The sequence below is a fragment of the Nicotiana sylvestris genome, chromosome 1 (assembly GCF_000393655.2).
Source record: "Nicotiana sylvestris chromosome 1, ASM39365v2, whole genome shotgun sequence".
NCBI classification, from domain to species: domain Eukaryota; kingdom Viridiplantae; phylum Streptophyta; class Magnoliopsida; order Solanales; family Solanaceae; genus Nicotiana; species Nicotiana sylvestris.
Window position 1 is genome coordinate 154,069,521 of NC_091057.1, and position 14,975 is coordinate 154,084,495.

Here is a 14,975-nt window from a genome sequence, read left to right on the forward strand (position 1 = left end):
TACAAATGGCCATGGTGCGGACATTGTGTGCAATTCCGTTGGTGGAGAATGAATCAGATCTCCGTGTATCTGACACTGATGGCATTTTCGTACGAAACTGATACAATCATGCTCCATAGTGAGCCAATAATATCCCGCTCGCAGAATCTTCTTTGCCAACACATATCCGCTCATATGGGGCCCACAGACTCCAGCATGTACCTCTGTCATCACTATCGTGGCTTGACCTGCATCAATACATCTCAGCAATCCCAGATCTGGGGTTCTTTTGTACAACATTCCTCCACTGAGGAAAAATCCATTTGCCAGTCGTCGAATGGCTCTCTTTTGATCTCCGGTTGCCTGCTCCGGGTATATTCCCATCCTGAGGTATTCCTTGATATCATAAAACCATGGCTCGCCATCCATTTCTTCTTCTATTATGTTGCAGTAGGCATGCTGATTACGAACCTGAATATACAATGGGTCAACATGGATTTTGTCTGGATGGTGCAACATCGATGCTAAAGTGGCCAAAGCATCGGCAACCTCATTGTGAACTCTCGGGATGTGTCTGAACTCCACTGATCGAAATCGCTTGCTCAGATCGTGCAAACATTGTCGATATGGTATAAGCTTCAAATCCCGTGTTTCCCATTCACCCTGGATCTGATGTACTAGGAGGTCCGAGTCTCCCAAGACCAAGACGTCCTGAACATCCATGTCTGCAGCCAATCGTAGGCCCAAAATACATGCCTCATATTCAGCCATGTTGTTGGTACAATAGAAACGTAGCTGAGCTGTAACAGGATAGTGATGTCCTGTTTCTGAAATAAGTACTGCTCCTACTCCAACTCCTTTTGCATTAGCAGCCCCGTCAAAGAAAAGCTTCCACCCTGGTTCCTCATTCAGTTCTAACTCCTCTATATGTATCACTTCTTCATCTGGAAAATACGTCCTCAAAGGCTCGTATTCTTCATCAATAGGATTCTCAGCCAAGTGATCGGCCAATGCTTGGGCTTTCATGGCCGTCCTCGTCACATAGACAATGTCGAACTCTGTGAGTAATATCTGCCATTTTGCCAATCTTCCTGTGGGCATAGGCTTCTGGAAAATATACTTTAATGGATCCAGACGTGAAATAAGGTAAGTAGTATGTGACGACAGATAATGCTTAAACTTCTGTGCTACCCAAGTTAGAGCACAACATGTCTTCTCAAGTTGAGTGTACTTATTCTCATAGACTGTAAACTTCTTGCTGAGATAATAAGATGGCTTGCTCTTTTCTTCCTGTGATGTCGTGTTGACCCAACACGCAACCAAACGAATGATCCAGGACCGTTAGATAAAGGATTAATGGCCTCCCCGACTCAGGTGGAACCAATACAGGTGGATTAGATAAATAACCTTTGATCTGGTCAAATGCCTCCTGACATTCTGCCGTCCATTCTATCGCGGCATCTTTCCTCAACAATCGAAAGATGGGTTCACAAGTTGTTGTGAGCTGAGCGATGAATCTGCTGATATAGTTCAACCTTCCCAACAGACTCATTACTTCTGTTTTGTTCCTCGGTGGCGGCAATTCCTGGATGGATTTGATCTTTGACGGATCCAACTCAATGCCTCGCCGACTGACGATAAATCCTAACAGCTTTCCAGATGGAACACCAAATGCACATTTGGCTGGGTTGAGCTTAAGGGGGAGTTTTTTCCAATTAAAGGACAATCGAAACGGGATTGGTTTAATTATTTCAGAGTCGCCACTTGGGAGATTTAGGGTGTCCCAAGTCACCAATTTTAATCCCGAATCGAGGAAAAGAATGACTCTATATTACAGTCTGCGTACCAGAAATCCGGATAAGGAATTCTGTTAACCCGGGAGAAGGTGTTAGGCATTCCCGAGTTCCGTGGTTCTAGCACGGTCGCTCAACTGTTATATTCGGCTTATTTATCTGATTTTAAAGCAAATATTTACTGAGGGCCCCGCAATTTGTATTTTATTTGGCGAGGCTCATCTCATTCTTATTTTTTAAAATGAATTTGCAACGTCATGGACACGCATCTCGAACCACGTCACAATCAATGTACCCGTGATTAGAAACACATTTCGACTCCGTTGAGAATTGGATTTGGGTCACATAAATGTGCACCCGAGTTTAAGAAGGTAAGATTTATTAAGGCGCGTCCTAAAGAGTCTAACGTATTGTTAATTTAGGAGGGTTGTGAGATTTGCTAAACAACCCGTCCTGGAACCTAAATGCTTCGATAATATACATTTAAACAAGGGCCCCGCATTTGCACGTTTTGTTTATTTTCATCGAGGCTCATCTCGTTCTTATTTTAAAAGGATATCCTATAGCAACTACGTTTCTTATCGCGTTTGTCCTTATCAATTGAAAACAGTAGATAGTCCTAATTAATTACATGCTTGCAAGTTGTTTGTAACAACATTCAGAAATGCCTAAAATCAGAAACGAGGCTGTCCGAACAAGTAATCACTGGCCCAAATCCAGCCCAGTGTGATTGGCCAGACCTGGACCACTGCTTGTTCGAAGCAGGCCGGCTTGGCCTGTTTTGGCCTGAACTCGACCCTTGTGAGGTTGAGGCCCTGAATTTGTGTTCCTGATCTTAAGACATGGTTTTAAGAGTTATATATAGCAATTTATTGGAAAGGAAAGAACTCATTTAGTGTACGAGTTTTAGGCTTGGCATACATTACATGCTTATACTACACTATTGCACTAAATCTGAGATACAACCTGTTGCCTTAACCATCCTATATACACAATCTAACATTCAACTAACATTCATTGATAGTTATCAGGCCTGAAGGCTATCTCCAACATCCAAAACAGGCATAAAATTTCCTACATTACATGATATTTAAAAGGGCAAACTATGTATATAAACAAAATTCTTCAGGTCTTTCATTTACATTCATGCTCAAATTTCCAGCTACATCTGACAGTGTATTGGGTGTGTACCTGGTATAGGAAGGAAAGGAAGAAAGAAAGTGATCAGTTGAGTAGTATGCACGAATACAGCAGCAGCAGACACACAGCAACAGCACAGCAACAAACCAGCAATCAAATGTTTTCCACAACCCACAGACAACCAGCAATATTTCCCAGAACAGAAGAACTAACAGATGGTCGAGTAATCCCAGGAAAGAGTAGAGAAACAACAACACTAACAGAGTGTTCAATGCAGCAACACCAACAGTTCAACAACCATAAACAGCTCAGTCAATGCAAGCAACAGAACTTGGCCAAGACAGCTTGACCAAAATGCACTCTTATACAACTTTCAGACAGTGTTTGGTTGCAGTGTTTACTGGAAACTACCTTATGTTTTTTCAGTTTTTCTTTGGACTCACTAGACCTCTCTTCAGATTAAAACTCCAGCCTTAAGGCTAAAAATTCCACTTTGTTTTCTCTTTTTCTGAAGACTAAAAGTCCAGCCCTCTTTAAGTTATCAAATGGCCTATTTATAAGCCAAATGACCAAGGGCAGCTAAGCTGCCTCCCTCCTACTTGCAGACTGCCCATACCCCTTAACTCCCCATGCCTAAAGGCATCTTTCTTGGAATCCTTAATCAGCCCCCATGCCCTGTCTATATTACTCTAATCAAGGGTTATGGGTTTAGTTAAGTATTCAATTAATTCCCATACTCTTAGGTCTGGTCCCCCATTAGCATTAATTTAATCCTATTTTAATTACCACTTGACACATTCTGAAATTATCCCCTAATCAGACCCTGTCTTATGCCAAGATTACCCTTACACCTTGCATATTACTGTATTACCCTAACTCTTAATAGTTAGTATATAGACCTCTCTAATTTCAGCCAATACCTGACTACTAGCTAATTAAACTCAAACTGCTTTCAGGCTGATTTGTTAGATTTCTGAAGCTAATTGTCAATTCTCTGCCTAAGTTCAGGCAATGATTCAAACTTTAAGCAAACAAGGGTGTCAATTAAAGGGTACAAGTTGGTCATGCCGATACAAGTAACACCAACAAGAAACAGGCATAGTAATCAATACTGAAATGTAGACTCATTTAGATGACTACACAAGCTATAACATCTTTCAAGTGAATTCAGTTGACGACACTTATTTAGATGACTATACAAGCTATCATACACAGCAAGCAACCAATAAAACCAACAACCAACTCATTATTAACTTAAAACGTACACACATGGACAGACGAGTCGCGGAACAAACAAACCAGAACACGAACGACAGATAGATTTTAGGAGGGCAAAAGAAAAAGGAAAAATACCTCAGAAAAATGAAACTAAGATCGATTCAAATTCGAACTCGGGCCAGGTGATTTTGGGGTCTAATGGACTTTAACCGAAGTGTTCTCAACTGAGAACACTTTGGTAAAAGTCTGCTAGACCCTGATCCTGCCACTGATTCGAACAAAACCCATAGATCTGAATCCTAGGGCTCTTGAGGTTCGATTTGGGAACCGTTCAATTCCAGTCAGATTCGAACGGAACCAAAGCCACTCAGGGGGTGAGGGAGGTCAGGAGGGGCTGTGGTGTGAGTTTGGGGTCAATCGGTGTAGATCTAGTTTTTGCTCGAATCTTCGTTTGAAGATTCGAGAAGCTACGGGTTGATTCGAGGTGAGCGGTTAACGGATTTGTGTTCAGGGTGGCTGGGTGCATCGGGGATGTTATTTTGGTGGTCATCGGAACTGTAGTTACCGGGCTCACGGGGGAAAAAACTAGGCTGCTAGGGGTTTGAGAGGAAAGGGGTCCTGGGGAAGACGGTGAACAGTGGCTGAAGGGGGGGTGTGGCTTGGGGCATGGGGTAAGGGGTCAGGTTTATATACGGGGAGGGTGACTGAATCCTGGCCGTTGGATTGATCACAATTGATGGTCAGGATTGGGAAGGCTTATCAATACGGCGCCATTTTGGTTAAGTAGGGGGTCGGTTAAAATGGGAGTGGGTCGGGTCATGAGGGCTAATAAGGGCCATCGGATCACTGGAAATGAACGGCTCAGATTAATCATCCCTGAAACGACGTAGTTTTGGTGTTGAACTACGTCGTTTTGATGGCCTGGGGAATGGGTCGCTTGGGCTGCTGATTTGGGCTGCTTTTGGGCTTAGAATATTCAAAACAAATAGGCCCAAGTCCGGTTAATCTTGCACTCTTTTCTTTTTGTTCCTTTTCCTAATTTTAAAATTAGATAAATAGAAATAATAAAACAATGACATTAAAACAATCATTAATTTAAACCTTTAACACAGTTATCACTCGCATATTGAAATATTCAAGTAGTTTTAAATCACCACCTAGATGCATTTCATATTTTTTGTGGATTTTCTTTTAACGACCGAATTATGATTTTAATTACCCTGACATACATGCTTTGTATTTTGATCGGTAAGACTAAATGCAAAATGGACAGACCCGCAAATGATTAACAACACATGTCACGGAAAACTCGAAACATTGTATAGCGCAGTCATTTGTCACTATTTTTTATTTTCTTTTTGGAGTGATTGCTGGTAAAGCAAAAATCACTTGCTTACAGCTGCCCCTCTTTGCCCGAAGACACGAAGGGTTTTCGTGCAAAGATAAAGCGAGCGATTTTTGCCCGTCCGAATACTCCGTGTGAAGCATTTTTTGAAAAAGATTTGACCGAACCTTTGCTTCAGAGGTTTCCTACATATCCTGGGCTGAACATGAATCAGGTCAATGTAGTTCGGGAAATTTTGGTAGCTGGGACTACCGTGTGACTGTAGTGTTTGCTGTTGTTGTGCGCTGCTGTATGCTGCTGTAGGATGCTACTGCTCAACCGATCTCCCTATTACATTGCTCTAAAAGGAAAACAAGAAGCTAAGCTAAACTGAGGATCCTGAAATCTCATCCATCTTCAACTTGTTCTTGTTGCCTTGCTTTCTTGTCGGCTAACGCTTTCCTCTGACGCCTTTATTTTGTGAACTTGGAGATGATGCTGGTCCTTCACCTTTTCTGAATGTCAGTTCTCATCACTTTGCTTGATTTGCTGGGGATACGGCTTTCTTCTTTAAATCTTCCAATGGTTTCTTCAGTGGTATGGCTTTTCATCAGAATTGTTATACTGGGCATGCTACAACGTTCCCAAACTACTTCTTTTGAGACGCGTTCCTTTTTCCTTTTGAATTGCGCGCTTGCCTCTGCAGTTGTCTGCTTCTTGGTGCTGGGGATTTCATTGTTTCCCGTTTGGGGATCTCTGTTGTACCCTTCCGTCTTCAGGTGGGGTGACTGATTCCAAAATCTAGAGCTGAATGTATTCCCGCATTATACTGGTGGGCGACCTAGAACTTAAAAGTATTCCCGCATTATACTGGTGGGCGACCTAGAACTTAAAAGTATTCCCGCATTATACTGGTGGGCGACCTAGAACTTAAAAGTATTCCCGCATTATACTGGTGGGCGACCTAGAACTTAAATGTATTCCCGCATTATACTGGTGGGCGACCTAGAACTTAAATGTATTCCCGCATTATACTGGTGGGCGACCTAGAACTTAAATGTATTCCCGCATTATACTGGTGGGCGACCTAGAACTTAAATGTATTCCCGCATTATACTGGTGGGCGACCTAGAACTTAAAAGTATTCCCGCATTATACTGGTGGGCGACCTAGAACTTAAATGTATTCCCGCATTATACTGGTGGGCGACCTAGAACTTAAATGTATTCCCGCATTATACTGGTGGGCGACCTAGAACTTAAAAGTATTCCCGCATTATACTGGTGGGCGACCTAGAACTTAAATGTATTCTCGCATTATACTGGTGGGCGACCTAGAACTTAAATGTATTCCCGCATTATACTGGTGGGCGACCTAGAACTTAAAAGTATTCCCGCATTATACTGGTGGGCGACCTAGAACTTAAAAGTATTCCCGCATTATACTGGTGGGCGACCTAGAACTTAAATGTATTCCCGCATTATACTGGTGGGCGACCTAGAACTTAAATGTATTCCCGCATTATACTGGTGGGCGACCTAGAACTTAAATGTATTCCCGCATTATACTGGTGGGCGACCTAGAACTTAAAAGTATTCCCGCATTATACTGGTGGGCGACCTAGAACTTAAATGTATTCCCGCATTATACTGGTGGGCGACCTAGAACTTAAATGTATTCCCGCATTATACTGGTGGGAGACCTAGAACTTAAAAGTATTCCCGCATTATACTGGTGGGCGACCTAGAACTTAAAAGTATTCCCGCATTATACTGGTGGGCGACCTAGAACTTAAATGTATTCCCGCATTATACTGGTGGGCGACCTAGAACTTAAATGTATTCCCGCATTATACTGGTGGGCGACCTAGAACTTAAATGTATTCCCGCATTATACTGGTGGGCGACCTAGAACTTAAAAGTATTCCCGCATTATACTGGTGGGCGACCTAGAACTTAAATGTATTCCCGCATTATACTGGTGGGCGACCTAGAACTTAAATGTATTCCCACATTATACTGGTGGGCGACCTAGAACTTAAAAGTATTCCCGCATTATACTGGTGGGCGACCTAGAACTTAAATGTATTCCCGCATTATACTGGTGGGCGACCTAGAACTTAAAAGTATTCCCGCATTATACTGGTGGGCGACCTAGAACTTAAATGTATTCCCGCATTATACTGGTGGGCGACCTAGAACTTAAATGTATTCCCGCATTATACTGGTGGGCGACCTAGAACTTAAATGTATTCCCGCATTATACTGGTGGGCGACCTAGAACTTAAAAGTATTCCCGCATTATACTGGTGGGCGACCTAGAACATAAAAGTATTCCCGCATTATACTGGTGGGCAACCTAGAACTTAAAAGTATTGAAATTGTTTCCCCGTTCTTCCGAGAAAATTTTCGACAATCGGCAGAAAATTTTCTGCCCCGGTTTTTGGTGACTTCCATGGCGTTGCATCTTGCTGCCCTCATCAATCCTCTGTTCCCCTGCAACAGACAAAAGGATTTGGTCAGTTTTAATCGTGGTGGTAGAGGGTGCCTTTCTGGCGAGCAATTTTTCTCTCTTCCTCTTTTCTTGCTCTTTGTCCCCATAATTGGTTGGCGGGCAAAGTTGCCTGTTGGGGGTCTCTAGCCTGCTGGGGATTGGTTTTCAATTTATCCCCTTTTCTGCTTTCTTTTAAAACACATGATGTGGGAGTCTGCTTCTAACTCCCGAAACCACTCCCTTTTGGAGCTTACTTCTTCCAAAATTTCCGGGCACAATCACTGCATTGCCCGGGACCGGCCTTTAAGACTGTTTGTATTATCCTGCATTGGATGAATTCCCCTTTGGTTCCTGGTAGTAAGCTTTGAAAAATCCTTTCAAGACACATTTTAGGAAAAGAAATAAAAGATATGGAAAGGAGAAAATCTTTCTGAACCAATATTTTTTGTGGGAGGAGACAATCAAAAGAACTTATCTGGAGGACACAACTGGTCCCTGTGATCATGGCGTGCACCATAGATTCCCGACCCAGTCTATTTGTATCAATTGATTTGCCCGATGGTTTGACTTGCTGGGGATGATAAAGGAGTGTTCATTTCGTTTCGAATGTGGTAGTTTCGCTGATCTGTCTCGTCGCCTCATAGTGCCCTTCGAGGGGTTTTCACTAATGAGACTCTCTCTTTTCTCTCATCTCCCGGCGCCTTATGGTGCCTGTGAGGGTTTTCACCAATAAGACTCTCTCATTTCATATCCCTCATCTTACATCGCCTCTCGGTGCCTGCGAAGGTTTTCACCGATGAGACTCTCTCATTTTATTTCTTTCGAGGAATCGGGGCGTTGTAGATACGACCCTCTCTTCTGGAGATTCCTTCGACTATCAATTCATTTCCAGTCTTACGATCCTCTTCTTTGCTGGGGATTGGTGTATTATTCTAGGTCTTATTTGCCTGACTTGGCATCTCTTAAACATTGATCGGGAGGTCTTTGGGACGTTGATGTTGGTTTTGGTGTGGAGTTAAAGAAAGGCTATGAAAAATGAAAATAATTTGATGGGTGATGTGCTACAACTTTTGGAATCAAACCTTTGTTGGAATTTTAAAACATAACTTCTGCCCCAGTTTTCTTGCTTGGGGAATTTATTTTTTACTCTTATGTTGTGCTATGTGCGTTACGCACGCTGTGTCTATTATGCACACTATGTACATTATGCATCCTATATTTATTATGATGCATACTATGACCGAGCCGTGAGGCGCCTACGTATCCTCTTTGAGGAATCAGGTCAAACGTAGTTCCCACGGTTTTGTATTTCTTTATGATTTCATCTTCTTCTTTTTTTTTCTTTTTTTTTTCTTCTTCTTTTTTTTTTTTCTTTTTTTTTTTCATTTTCTTTCTCTCCTTTTTCATATATTTCCCATTAGTGATTCCAAAAGAGGGACATGAAAGAATTACTTAGGCTCGAAGGGGGAAGCAAAGGTTAAAAGTGTTTGGATAGAAGAAAGAATTGCCTCCGTCATCTCATTATTCAACAAATGCCAAATACAAACAAATAAACCAAAAATTGCCATAATTAAAAAATTACGCATAATATCTCTTGACTGCATCTGAATTGATAGCCATGTCGACACATCTACCTTCGACATCTGTCAAACACAAAGCACCGTTGGACAATACTCTGGTCACGATATAAGGCCCTTGCCAATTTGGGGCGAATTTGCCTTTTGCCTCGACCTGATGTGGGAGGATCTTCTTTAACACCTGCTGCCCTACCTCAAACTTCCTGGGGCGCACCTTCTTGTTATATGCTCTTGCCATTCTCTTCTGATACAGTTGACCATGGCACACTGCTGCCAATCTTTTCTCATCTATCAGGCTCAACTGTTCCAATCGAGCTTTTACCCATTCATCATCATCAATCCCGGCTTCAGTGACAATTCGGAGGGACGGAATTTCGACCTCCGCTGGTATCACGGCCTCAGTTCCGTATACCAACAAATAAGGAGTTGTGCCTATGGAGGTCCGGACGGTAGTGCGGTACCCCAATAAAGCAAAGGGTAATTTCTCGTGCCATTGTCTGGACCCTTCCACCATTTTTCGCAGTATCTTCTTGATATTCTTATTGGCTGCTTCGACTGCTCCATTCGCCTTGGGACGATATGGGGTGGAATTGCGGTGTGTAATCTTGAATTGTTGGCATACCTCTTTCATCAGGCTGCTATTAAGATTCGCACCGTTATCCGTGATGATCACTTTTGGGATCCCAAATCTGCAGATGATATGAGAGTGAACAAAGTCCACCACTGCCTTCTTGGTTACCGATTTGAAGGTTTTAGCCTCAACCCATTTGGTGAAGTAATCAATGGTCACTAGAATGAACCTGTGACCGTTGGACGCTGCTGGCTCGATGGGCCCAATGACATCCATGCCCCATGCCACAAACGGCCAAGGTGCTGACATCGTATGTAACTCTGTTGGCGGAGAATGAATCAAATCTCCATGTATCTGGCACTGATGGCATTTCCTCACAAAAGTGATACAGTCGCGTTCCATGGTGAGCCAATAACACCCTGTTCGAAGGATCTTTCTTGCCAATACATATCCGCTCATGTGCGGTCCGCAAACTCCCGCATGTACCTCTTCCATAACCGTCATTGCTTGACTGGCATCTATGCATCTCAACAATCCCAAATCCGGGGTTCTTTTGTACAATACTCCTCCACTGAGGAAGAAACCATTCGACAAACGCCGAAGGGCTCTTTTTTGGTCTCCAGAGGCATGTTCTGGATATATCCCCATTCTGAGGTATTCCTTGATATCATGAAACCAGGGTTTGCCATCTGCTTCTTCTTCTATGGCATTGCAGTAGGCGTGCTGATCACGGACCTGGATGTGTAGAGGATCCACATACATTTTGTCAGGGTGGTGCAGCATTGATGCTAAGGTGGCTAAGGCATCCGCAACCTCATTGTGAACTCTCGGGATGTGTTTGAACTTTACCGATCGAAATTGCTTGCTCAGATCATGCAAGCATTGTCGGTATGGTATGAGCTTTAGATCTCGTGTTTCCCATTCACCCTGAATTTGATGTACCAAGAGGTCCGAGTCTCCCAAGACCAAGACGTCTTGGACATCCATGTCAGCAGCCAAGCGCAGACCCAGAATGCAAGCCTCATATTCGGCCATATTGTTGGTGCAATAGAAGCGTAGTTGAGCCGTGACAGGATAATGCCGTCCTGTTTCAGAAATGAGTACTGCTCCTATTCCAACCCCTTTTGCGTTTGCAGCTCCATCGAAGAAAAGCTTCCAACCCGGTTCCTCAGGTAATTCCAACTCATTTGTATGCATTACCTCTTCGTCAGGAAAATACGTTCTTAAGGGCTCGTATTTTTCATCAACGAGATTCTCTGCCAAATGGTCTGCCAGCGCCTGGGCTTTCATGGCCGTCCTCGTCACGTAGATGATATCAAACTCTGTGAGCAGAATTTGCCATTTTGCCAACCTTCCCGTGGGCATAGGTTTCTGAAAGATATACTTCAATGGGTCCAAGCGGGATATGAGATAAGTAGTATATGAAGACAGGTAGTGCTTCAACTTCTGAGCTGCCCAAGTTAGGGCGCAGCACGTTTTCTCGAGTTGAGTGTACTTGACCTCATGCACTGTGAATTTCTTGCTAAGATAGTAGATGGCTTGCTCCTTCCTCCCTGAGTCGTCATGTTGCCCCAGTACACAACCAAATGAATTTTCCAAGACCGTCAGGTAAAGGATTAGGGGTTTCCCGGGCTTAGGTGGGACCAATACGGGTGGATTAGACAGATACCCTTTGATTTGGTCGAAAGCTTCCTGACACTCTGCTGTCCAACCTACCGCAGCATCCTTTCTCAGCAACCGAAATATGGGCTCACAAGTTGCTGTGAGTTGAGCGATGAACCTGCTGATGTAATTGAGTCTACCCAGCAAACTCATTACCTCTGTTTTGTTCCTTGGCGGTGGCAAATCTCGGATGGATTCAATTTTGGATGGGTCTAACTCAATCCCCCGTCGACTGACGATGAATCCTAGCAACTTTCCTGATGGAACCCCGAATGCGCATTTGGCCGGGTTAAGCTTGATATCATACCTCCGGAGTCTTTGGAAAAATCTCCTTAGGTCTGCTATATGGTCCTCCTGACGCCAAGATTTGATGATCACATCATCGACGTACACCTCAATTTCCTTGTGTATCATGTCATGAAACACCGCAGTCATTGCTCGCATGTACGTTGCCCCGGCGTTCTTTAACCCGAACGGCATTACCCGATAGCAGTAGGTTCCCCATGGCGTAATAAACGCTGTCTTCTCAGCATCCTCTTCGTCCATTAGGATCTGATGATAACCCGCATAGCAATCCACAAAGGATCCGATCTCGCGCCCAGCGCAATTATCGATCAGGATATGAATGTTGGGTAACGGGAAATTGTCCTTGGGACTTGCTTTGTTGAGGTTGCGGTAGTCGACGCACACCCTGATTTTTCCATCCTTCTTTGGGACTGGTACCACATTGGCCAGCCACTCGGGATATCGAGTGACCCGAATGACCTTCGATTGCAACTGCTTGATCACTTCTTCTTTGATTTTTACACTCATTTCTGTTTTAAATTTCCTTAGTTTTTGCTTGACCGGAGGGTATGCCGGGTCAGTGGGTAGTTTGTGAACCACTAAATTGGTGCTCAATCCAGGCATATCATCATAGGACCATGCAAAAACATCTTTGAATTCCCTGAGAGTTTCGATCAATTCTGCTTTGACATTCGGCTCAATGTGGATGCTAATTTTGGTCTCTTGGATGTTATCAGCGTCTCCTAGGTTCACAGCCTCAGTGTCATTTAGGTTAGGCTTGGGTTTCTCTTCAAATTGGCACAGTTCTCGGTTTATTTCTTCGAAGGCTTCCCCTTCGTCACATTCGGATTCATTATCACAAACGACCTCTTGCATCATTGAGTCAGATTCAGATTGATTTATTAGACTAGGTCGAAGATCCGCTGTGCATGCCATGTCATTAGGACCAGTAAAAAGAGAACTGTTCAGAAAGAAAAAGAACAAAACAAGAAATTAAAATGGGACAAAAGAAAAGAACTTTATTAAATTTGCAGGATAAAAAGGGTTCACACTTTTACAAAACGAAAGTAAAATTGGGATTACACCCTTGAATAATCCGATCAAACAAACAAACAAACAAAACATTAATCAAAGCCTACTACCAAGACTCCCCTCGGACAGGAAGAGGAGTAACCGTCCAATTGTTGGTCTTGGCCTCAGGCCCCACAAATTGTATCTCTGCTCTGCTGGAACCTTCTCCAGCTTCCACCATACTGACATCCGCAAATAGCCTCTCAAAACTCTGATTCAGGTCTTCATTTATACCGATCAAAGGTCCTCGAATCTTTGGGATCGCTGACCCCTTGGCACTTGCTTTAACAAAAGACCTTGAGAGGCGTGGCACTGGTTTAGGCAGAAACCAGACCCTCTTCTTCATTCTTCGCGCCTCCTTCCTGTCTGCTGCGGTTGGTTTGAACCCCAACCCGAAGGTTTCCAGATTCTTAGGAAGGGAAACAGGTTGGACTATCCCTTGAAGTTCAACTCCCAGGCCTTTTCCCGGCACAAATCCATTACCCAGCATTTCTGATACCATCATGACTGTTGCGGCAGCTACCCTAGGGTGCGGGATGATTTCTCCTTCAGAAATTTTGTTGGCCGACCCTGTATCGAGAATCTGGTAGACCCAGGGACCCTTGTCATCAGTGGTCTCTATGAAAGGCACAATGGTTCCGCTCATGGTGCATGTTGTATCCTCGCCGTGCAACACGACCTCTTGTCTTTCCCACTCGAACTTCACTGTCTGATGTAGGGTGGAAGGCACCGCTTTAGCTGCATGAATCCAGGGTCGTCCTAACAGCAAGTTGTAAGATACCGTGGCGTCCAATACCTGGAATTCCATGGTAAACAGGACCGGACCAATGGTCAGTTCAAGTACAACATCCCCCACAGTGGCTGTTCCGTTTCCGTCAAACCCCCGGACACAGATGCTATTCTCCCGGATTCTTCCACGGTCAATCTTTAACTGGTCCAGGGTGGATAATGGACAAATATTGGCGCTTGAGCCGTTATCCACCAATACTCGGGTTACCACCGAGTCTTCACATTTGACAGCTAGGTATAGAGCTTTATTGTGCTCCGTTCCTTCCACCGGCAGGTCATCATCTGAGAATGTCACTCTGTTCACCTCGAAAATCTTGCTGGCAATGGTTTCCAGGTGGTTTACAGAAATCTCACTGGGTACATGGGCCTCGTTCAATATCTTTAACAGGGCCCGACGATGTTCCTCGGAATGGAGGAGTAATGACAATAGTGAGATCTGGGCAGGTGTTTTTCTCAGCTGCTCAACCACAGAATAGTCTTGTACTTTCATCTTCCTCAGGAATTCTTCAGCCTCTTCTTCTGACACTGGCTTCTTGGTTGCCACTGGGTTGGTTTTTCTTAACTCCACCGGAGCAAAACATCGACCTGATCGAGTCAGCCCTTGCGCTTCACAACTGACTTCTTCCACCTGTTTTCCTTGGTACGTCACCACTGCCTTTTCATATTTCCAGGGCACAGCCCTGCTGTCAATCATCGGCAGTTGGACCACCGGCTTTATGGTCACCCGTTCTCTACATACCCCTTTCAACATGACTGCCGGTGTGGGCAGGATCCCTGGTATTACCAACTTGCTTGGCTCGGGTTTGCTTGCTATGATGGATGGGCTTTTCCCCCATATCACTACCGGCTTGATGCCTTCTCCCTGCGACTGTACACTCGTTCCTCCACTGGTTAAGACTTCTTTCGGGGCGGCTTGGATCATCATCACTGTTTGTGAGGGTTTTCTTAATTCTCCTCCCTCACACACCAACTCAATCATGTGAGTTTCGTGGTGCGCTGGCAGTGGGTTTTGGTTGATGTTAGGAGCCTCCGGTGTCTGGACCTCGATCTTATTGGTGTCAATAAGATCCTGT